The sequence below is a fragment of the Cavia porcellus genome, unplaced genomic scaffold, assembly GCF_034190915.1.
Source record: "Cavia porcellus strain 051 isolate PalLab524CR breed Dunkin Hartley unplaced genomic scaffold, mCavPor4.1 scaffold_4, whole genome shotgun sequence".
In the NCBI taxonomy this organism is placed as follows: Eukaryota; Metazoa; Chordata; class Mammalia; order Rodentia; family Caviidae; genus Cavia; species Cavia porcellus.
The window spans coordinates 117415654-117425109 of record NW_026947487.1 but is presented as its reverse complement, the minus strand read 5'-3'; the positions used below and the strand labels follow the sequence as shown (position 1 = coordinate 117425109).

At 45.8% G+C, this 9456-nt stretch overlaps 1 long non-coding RNA gene across 1 annotated transcript; it reads left to right on the top strand.

Annotated features, from left to right (window-relative positions):
• The first annotated feature begins 410 nt into the window (after positions 1-410).
• On the top strand, positions 411-9017 carry LOC134475637 (uncharacterized). Its single transcript, XR_010046812.1, has 2 exons — positions 411-609; positions 8859-9017. It is a non-coding gene; the product is annotated as an uncharacterized LOC134475637 (long non-coding RNA).
• The last annotated feature ends 439 nt before the right edge of the window (positions 9018-9456 follow it).

The following is a 9456-nucleotide window of genomic DNA, read 5'->3' as shown; positions in this document are numbered from 1 at the left end:
GAGAGGAAGTATTAGGAGAAATTTAAAAATATAGAACTAAATGAAAATAAACACATAAAGCAAGAAACAGATTCTATGTATTATAGAATTGTGGAGTAAAGCTTAGAAAGGACTGAGGACACTACCCTCAGATGTCCAAGGACTTTGCTTTCCAGAAAAAGGAAATGGGAAGGAGGTGATAGAAAATTTATCCCAGCTTTTGTCCCTCTTTCCTGAGCACAGAAAGAACACTGCACCTCTCCGAGCCTTCCAACGAGTGCCACCCACGGGAGTTGAAGACCCTTTTATCAAGGCATGGGTGGGGTTTAGAAAGCAATACACTTGTTGCCAAGGGCTTCTGTGAGTGTTAGGACTGAGGGGTAAAAGAAATACCGGTGACTGAGCATGGAGAAGTGAGACCTGTAGGGAGCACCACGGAGAACAAGCACAGCCTTTGTCCCGGGAGCCAGCCTCTCCCGGGCCGCCCAGCTGGGAAGAGGCTGGAGAGATCCGCCTCTCTCTCACTGTCCTCCCTCACCACTCAGCAGCAGCCTCTGGGGCGATTTCACCTGGAAACCAGAGGCAAAGGTGGCTTTGCCTTTGATCTGCAGTTCCCAGCAATGAAGCAGGGTAAGGCTGATGGGAGGTGCTGGACAGGAAGGCTGGGGATCTGGCTGGGCCGGAGCGTAGAGACTGGGCGATAATTTCAGAGACATTTAAAATGGCACGCCAAGGAGAGACTGCTGCAGGAGGGTTGTCAGAAGGAGCCGCCCACCCTCAGCTGCGTATGATGTAAGTGAGAGAGAAACTTTGATTATATTAAGCCACTGAGATCTGGGGTTGTGTGTTAAAACAGCTAGTGTTAATTACCCCGAATAAGACACCCAAAGTCAAGGCCCCCACGCCTGTGTGGAGTGCAATATTAATCTCTCAGCCCAGCACTCAGGAGTAATTAAAAAGCGATTCCGGTATTTACATGTGTCTCTTGCAAACTGCCAATGGAGATAACAACTCCTAATTTTAGTGAGTCCTCTCCAAACCTGTTAGATCCCCACTACCATCCTCAAACTGTTGCAAACTTCCCCCAGCCCCAGTGCAGGCAGAGAAATCTCCTGTTCACCTTCCCTTCCCTCCAGCTTTATCCCGTGGACATTCAAGCTCCTCTCATCCTTTATTAATCACAGAAAATTCCTGATTCTAGTTGCCTAATACAGAGGGATGTGAGGCTTATATAAAATTAAGACAGGGAAATAGAGACCCAGAGGCACGGTGGGTGGCACAGGTGTGTGTCTGTCGCAGCCTGGCTTCCCTGGGAGCTGAGATGGTCGGCAGGCAATGCTTTTATGGGGAGCACACCTTGGGCCACACCTATGGAAGGGACAGAGAGGAACACACATGGGCGAAGTGGGCCGGGCTGGGACACCGGAGATCTGGAATTCTCTCTTCAGGCCAACGTGGCTTGGCCTTTATCCCCCCGCCTCCATCTGCCATGGGTCCACGCTGCCCTGTCCACACTGCCCAGGTGACCTCCAGTGAGGACGTTGCTTCCGAGGGCTGAGAGCTGAAGGCTGGGGCTGACAGCAAGTCCTGCCTCGTGGGGAGCCCTGGACAGCTGGCCTCATGTCTGTCGCTGGGCAGCGAGCCCGTGACTGTGCCGGGGTGGCCGCGGCACAGGCTGGAGCCGTCCTGGTCTTTGTGGCGGTAGCTCTGTCCTGCTCTTCTGGCCTTCTGTGAAATGCAGCACTTTTGCCACTTGCTTCAAGAAGTTTCCTTCTCCCAAAAGGTTTCCGTTTTTGTAATAGTCCAGACATCCCAGTGTAAATGTTGGAGGCGAACTCTAACCAGCCCAGAGAGGAGGGTGGTAAGTGGCAGGGAGCCCCTGGGCAACCCTCTGCTAGCGTCCATACCCCTCTCAGCCATGAATTCCTTCCTTGTATGGACTCCGACAAGCTTCTCAGTCCCTGTGCACTTCGGTCTCCTCCCCGTTAGACATGGGGGTGGGCTTCCCTCTGAACAGCTGCTCAGAGGACGGAACCTTGTATTCTGTGTTAGGTAGGTGCTTGTCAATGACTGTATGATGGTCATCGTTGCTGACGTGGTGCCCTGGTCCACACACTTGATTGTTTTCATGGTTCTGGCTGCAAACTAAGTGACATGAGAACAGAATCAAATTCAGGGTCTGCTTCAATGTTGACCTTAAGGGGACATTTGATTTGGTTTTCATTCAGTTCTGTTTGCGACCAGAATCATGGAGATAATTCAGTGCGTGAACAGAGGTGCCACAGAATTCTTTAGTTTATCAGTACACTTGTGTCGTACACTTGTGTTCCTTGTGGGGAAATTGGTGCATGTGCATAACGTCTCAAAGCCTTTTCCCATCCTCCTTCCTAAGTCCATTTTTACTGTGAGAAAAGTGAGTTCAGTTTGAGATCAGTGACTTCACCCAGCTTGCCAGCATCTGAGAAGCTTCTTATGGCAGCTCCCAGAACCTCTTTTCCACCAGCTCCCTCTTGCCTTTCCTCCTCCAGTTACCAGCTTGCAGGAAAAGCCTGCAGGCATTTTGATGCCAGTTCCCACTTGAGTGGCTCCACCGAGCTCTCTGAATCCTCCGTCCTCTTTGGTTATGCTCACTTCTTGTTGCTGCCAACACCCATTGACTGGGGTTCCCCTGGTCACAGAGCTCTTGAAGTCAATCAAGGAACTTATCTTTAAGGGAGCAATGCAGGCTCAGGTAAGAGGTGTGAACGGCTCAAGGGATTGCTTTTTAGAGTGCTGTCAACACAGGAAAGCTCTGTCCACAGTGCCAGCTTTGTTTCTCATCGCCTAGTTTCCTAAACTCTAAGCTCCAACCAATAGTGTTTCCCTGAAGATTTCAAAACCTTTGAGCAGAGGCACAAGCCGTTTCTTGTCTGCCATCCCTGAAGTCCCCTTTTCACCCTGTGCCTCCTGCCATCACCACAGAGGTCTAGCACCTCCCCGAGGCTGGAGGTCTTCAGATTCTCTATAAAAACCGAGATTTCATCATGGTCTGTTCTGAGTCTCTATTCTGGCTCCTGCTACATTTTTGTCATCCCCTTTAGCAGCCAGTGTCACGACTTTGACAGGGATTATCTAGAGCTCACGGGCATGAAAAGAGAAGCAAATGCCCTTTACCTGTGGCTGGAAGTCGGGATCAGCTTGACAGGTTAGCACATGGATGGCTTCTATCCGTCTACTCAACAGTACGATGCTAGCTGAAGAGGAGAAGCCTGAATCAGAGCAGAGAGGAATCCCTGCCTTCAGTGAGCTTACCACCTAACATCGGAGATAAAATATAACTATGAAAACCAAGAAAAAGGCAAAACGTGATCATCAGAATAGTATTGCATGAGCAAGGTGCACAACAAACCTTTCTGATAGAGATTAGGAGGGAAGGGATTCTTGGTGGAGAATATGGTACTTTAACTTGACCTGGGAGGAAAGACAGAGTTGGGCTAAGTAGCAGTGGGGACAGATAGGTGCAGGCCAAGAACAGAGCAGATACAGCGGCCCCGGGAGTGATGAGGGACGAGCCTGGGGCATTTCATGTGTCTGTGAGTATTTAAGGATGCAGTGGGCAGTGACACTAGGCAGCTGGCTGTCACAGCAAAGGGAAATGCTAGATAAGAAGCGTAGACTCTTGGAATCATTCAAATGTTGGAGTGTCAGAGTGACGTCAGCAGAGCTGTGCCTGAGGCAGGTTTATTTTTAGGGAGAGACTAAAAATAGGCTCAAGACTCTCAGGAGCACAGTAGGATGTGTGGCTGGAGCGGCCCGAAATGGAGCTGCTTCCGAGGAAGTGCTTGCCGGTGGTGTCCATGAAGCTGCTGTGCATAACCTAGATGTCGAGTAAATGGTTTAGAGGGAAGGCTTAGAAGTGTGGGCGATTAGAAGCATCTGGAAGGGGGAGTCCATGGCAGTGAGGACACAGAGCTGGAGCGCACAGCTTCTAGGCTTTGTTCTTGGCTCAGGGCTCGTAAGGAAGAACAGCGGCCAGATTCTGGTGCCTTAGATGACTCTGTGCTTTCGTGTACAGATTTTTTTTTTTTTATCTTATAAACGATGCATCAGCTAACTAAAACTTTCCAAGCCTAAAGACAAAGTGACACCAGTTACCTGGTGTTCAGAAACACCTGGTGGGACCAGCTAGCTCCACCAGAGTCCAGAATGTGGGTTCAAGGTGTTGGCTGTACTAACTGGGAGCTGTTTCTTCTGCATCCTGTTAGAGTAGCCCCAGAACTCTGGAGTACCCACTCCCCCTGCTCCCACTCCCGTTAGACGATTGAAAATGAGAAGGTTATTTCAGTTATCTCAAAACATGTCCTTCTCTGGAGTCCCAGAAGGAAAAAATGCTGAAGAATTGTGTGACAACCTAGAAGACAGGAGCTGTAGATGGAAGCAGACTGTCTTCAGGAGCCTGAGATCACTCTGTTTTCTTTAGAGACTGGCTGAGACCACTGTCCCTGAGTCCTTGGGCATTTACAATTCTGCATTAAATCTAAGAGTTTCTTTTTGATGAAGTACTTTATGAGGGGCATTGTAAATTACTCTAAGGAAACTTTGTAGTCAGCAAGAATTTATGACAATGATAAATTTGGGCAATGTCTTTTTAAGTGTCTCCGTGAATGAATACTTTCAAAATTTCCCTAGGTTCTAGTCAAAGGTAAAGCCTCTTGGTGATTATTTTTGTACTTTCCACATCTCCGGTGACTTCTTTTATTAAGATTCCCAAGAATAAGACTTATGATTCATCTTGATGACATATTAACAGCCAGTCATACCAAATACGTTTTTCTTTCTTATGTACCAGAAAGTATTTTCTTGCTGTCAGCCTTTGGGGTACAATGAATTTCAGAAAGTTCTCTGGTGTTTTTTTTCTGAACATTGAACGTTCTTAGCTTTGTAAGTTATCAAAATAGTTACAAAGAGGTTCTGTAAAGGAAAAGAAATATAGAGGGAATGGAATGGTGTCTGATCAGAAAGACATAAGAAATATGAAAGTCATCCTATGATTTTTATTCATAGAAAATTGAATCGGATCAATATTTGTGATGAATTCTATGAATGGATAAAGATTCCCCTAAATACAATTTACATGCAACTCCAACTGATTGATTCAGTAGCCTCCCACTTAATATTTCCAATATGAAAGAGAATTTATCTTTTGCATTAAAAACCATTTTCAAGGTGATGTCATTTAGAAATGAAACAAATAAAATTACTTGAATTTCACAAGGTTCTTTATTGTTTATCTCCTGGGCTTTACTTCTTGGATGTGTTTACAGCAGAAAAAGCAATCAAATCATAGGCCACTTCAGGTTTTCCCAAGAGAAGATGAGTCATTCATGACTCATTTGGAGGAAGAAAGCATCTTTCATCATTTGCAGAAAAAAAGCAGACACTAACCCTATGTTTTTTTTTTAATGTAACACAATTTACTCCCCCTCTGCGTGTGAACTCTCACATTTCAATATGCAGGTCCTAATAGCAAGTTAAAAATATGCAACATATCCCGTTGGGCATTTCATGCAGACGTAAGTAGTTAAGGATTTTCCTGTCTCTGGCAGATCTCATTTGACCTTAACATTTTTATTTGAATTTGTATAAATAGATACAAAAATCCAAGATGGGAAAGGGACAAATTGTGAAAAAAAAGAATATTTATCCATTTAGCTAGGTCCCTTGGTGCTTCTCTACTAAAGAAGATATTTGTCTTTTTTTTAAAGAAGGGAAAACATAGTCTAGAGATGCAAAAATGTGCAGTAGGATTTGATGTACTGTCACACTTCTTGATGTGCCCATCATCAGACTGTTGATCTCTGAGAAAGAAATTGTCTAGATTCGTACTCAGAAAAGAAGTTCTGGCACAAGTTCTTGACATAAAATTGCTGCTTTATGGATATCTGTTGAATAAATCAGCTCATCAAAATGGATAGGGGTTTAAATTATAATTACACACAGTATGGAATACGTCCATGAATAAGTACAGGAGTAGATATGTGAACCAGTCTTCCTGGATATTTGGGAAGGAACAATTAAAATGTCCTGACAGCTTCGTCAGGGAACCTGGGGGACAGTTTACTGGGTCTCCAAAGTCATGATAGCTGGCTGGAGGTTCTAAAGTCATGTGAAGGAACCAGACCTGGATTAAAAGCTATGGAGCTCAGTTTTGGTACACTCTGGGCATTATTAATTGATTATTGATTGACTTATGCATTTTCTAGTTCAGATCACTTAAATTCTAGCACTGAGTTACGGTGCTCATTGGATGGGTTCTTCTGTTTAAGCGCTGCTATCTGTGGTAAGTGATTAAGGGTTCTTCCATCAATTGCTACCCACCCAGGTGGTGCTCCTCACACAGCTTTCTTCTTCACCAGGTGGCACTTACATGGTGTTTCCTTGCTCATGTCAGATTGCCGGGGAGCTCTGTGTGTGACGGTGGTGGCGGGATGGGATCCTCAGTAGCAATGGCCGGGTGTAGGGTAGTGATCTGAGTTGGTTGGTTTTGTGCACACACTGAAATGCAGATCAAAGGCAAGGATAGTTTTGGAAAATGTAACAGACAGTGGAGCAAAATCCGAATTCAGGCTTAGAGTCCCAAATAGAGCATCAAACAAATACTTCGTAGAGTCCAAATGTTTAGGAATGAAACAAATAAAATTATTTGAGCTTCACGAGGTCCCTTATTTTTTTTCTCTGTGACAGTCCCCTAAACTGCTCAGAATGTTTTGTCCCTATTGCGTGCTTGGCACACCCCGGAGACTTATGTGACCTTGTCCAATGAACCGTCCCCAGGGCCTGTTTCTCCAGGGTCTCTCATGTCCCTCCCTCTCTCTCTGCCCTCCCTCCCCCAATCCTTCCATCTCTTCTTCTCTCCCTACTCTTTGGCATAGGATTTGAATTTTTGTAATTAGACTCTATGGTGTTGACCTCAAGGCCTAGACCTACAAAATCCAAAAATATTGGGAAAGGCACACGACAGAGTTCGAGAGTGATGGGGTTAAGCAGCTGGGCAGAGGTGGTAGACACGGGGTCAGTGGGACAGGGAGGCTCTTTCTGACCTATTTGATCATCTGTGGATAACCTTGTCGAGAGCTCTGGATTGATCGGGGTAAAATGAATGACAGTGGAAAGTGATAGGAAGAAGCCCCCCGGGACCTGTGCAGACTCCCCGAGAAAGTGCCTTCTATAGGAGGCAACTGCTCTGGGACTGCATGCTAGTCCCAGTGTTTCTTGACTCACTTTTTTATAAAACTGAGTATTATGAGGGCTGACGGTGCTTTAGGTACTTGCTTGCACTTCTCAGTGACACACTCAAAGTAAGTCAGCAACTTGAAAAAAATGTTTTAATGTATTCCTTCTGAGAATATTCCTTATTTAGTAATAGATGTTTAGAAATTAAAGTATAATTTCATAATAAGGTAAAAATGTTAGAAATAAAAAATAATTCTAATCACCCTAATATAACATCTCCTTTTACTATTACATAATTTCTTCTCTTTCCTTCCCATATTTATTCTGTGTCTCTTCTAGCCAGGTGCTATTTCAGGGCCAGGGGATACAGCGTCACACAACAAAGATTTCTGCCCTCTTGGAAATTACGAATATTAAACAACAGACATAAAAGTAAGGAAATTGTATGTTACAAGCCTTTCATTTTATCGGACAAGAGTAAAAGCCAATCAGGGTAATAGCATGAGACTCCTCAAGGAGAAGGTTGCTCAGGAAGGTATTGGCTGTACAGATCACAGAGAGGACCAGGACAAAAAAAACCCAAGACAGGAGCTTGCCGGGGAAGCTTCGGGAATGGCAAAGAGTGGGGAGGGTCTGGGAGATGCGGTCGGAATGCTAGGGTGGGTCTTAGGCCTCGGCACTCTGCCTCTCTGTGCACGGAGATGACTGAGATGCTGGATGGACTGACTTCCCTGTTTCTGACATTCTTCCGGCTGCCTGTGGAGCTGGAATGCCGACTGGCCCAGGAAGGCAGAGGCAGCACTGCAGTGTGGGGAGAGCGGAGGGGGCTGAACCCCGATGGAGCAGCTGCGCGCACACCTCTTCTGCAGGGACCTACACATAATGCCCGTGACTCGTGGATAAACCGCTCTGCTCCCCGCCGAAAGCCAGCAGCCCAGAAACCTCAGAAACGTGGCTGTCATTCTTGTTCCCAACACTCCTGTCAAAGGCAACGCTTTTAGCAGTTGGATTCAGATTTCGTGGGGGCATGACTTGGAGCATTTTGACGAGAGTTGTCTAAAACACAGTGTGCATTTATTGACTTTTGCTAATGAAAGCATTACTGAATCATTAGTATCATTGTTCCCTGCTTCAAAGATCACATGCCTCGCCCATTTACCTTCGTGCAATCTGGTAAACTGAATGTGTTTGAGATTATGCGATCCTTTTCTGCCCAATTTATCCTGTAAACTGCCAGTGTAAATCATGCTGCTTTCATGCAATTTCAGCCAAAAGGGTAACAACAAAGCTATTGTAGGAGACACCCTGACTTGGGAGGGGGGTGGACACGGAAGCACTGAGTTGGAATGCTGTTTCAATGCTTTAAAGATGTTTTTAGTTTTAAAAATAATTTCCAGATTGTCATTTTTGTAATTCAAATCTCAATTTATAGCCTAAACTTGCAATAAGCTTTGGGGGGTATTAGAGCTCGCTTTGTGTCTTTGTCTGCTAATGATTCCATTACTGCATCTATATGAAACAAAAACATTAAAAAAGGAAAAAAAAACCAGCATAAGCAGTTTCTAACCATGTTCTGTGATGAGCAGCAGACACTTCGGGGGAGCTGTCACTGTGCGGGGAGGATGCGATTTTCCTTTAGTTTCTACAGTATTCTTGCTTTTTTCCAGGGCAAGCAGAGGCACGGAACAGCCCCTGACCGTGGATCGCGAGTGTGGGACAAGTCTTCAGGATGACCAAGCCATGCCTCAGATTTTATAGACAGGAACTCAGAGGTTCAGGCTGGTGAACTAATTCAATGAAGAAGCAGTATTTATATATTATTCAAATACGACGTTCTCACATGTTATTATGGCCTGGCGTTTATAAGGGGAGCGACACTGAGAAAAGTCTTATGGGGCTTTATTCCCTCCCGTTATCTTTGTCACAGCCATCCGTCAAAAGACCCACTCATCAGTTTTGATGGGATGAAATCAGGTTGTCGCAGACTGAAGAGAAGGGGTTCAAGATGACTGTCCCGTCTCCACAGTTGGGGTGACGGGTGAGTGACAGGGGCAGCACACCCCAGAGAGCAGTCGCTCGGCCTGGTCTTCCTAACACTGAAGTGAAAGCCCCGTCGAGCTGTGCCCCGTCCCTGTTCTCTGTACAGATGGCCCCATCCTCCCCGTTAGGGAACCGCGGCTCACGGAGCACCAGAGGGGTAAAAGAAAGGCAGGAAGGTGCACCCCTGTCTAACGGAAGACAACGACTGTGATAAGGCCACTGCTC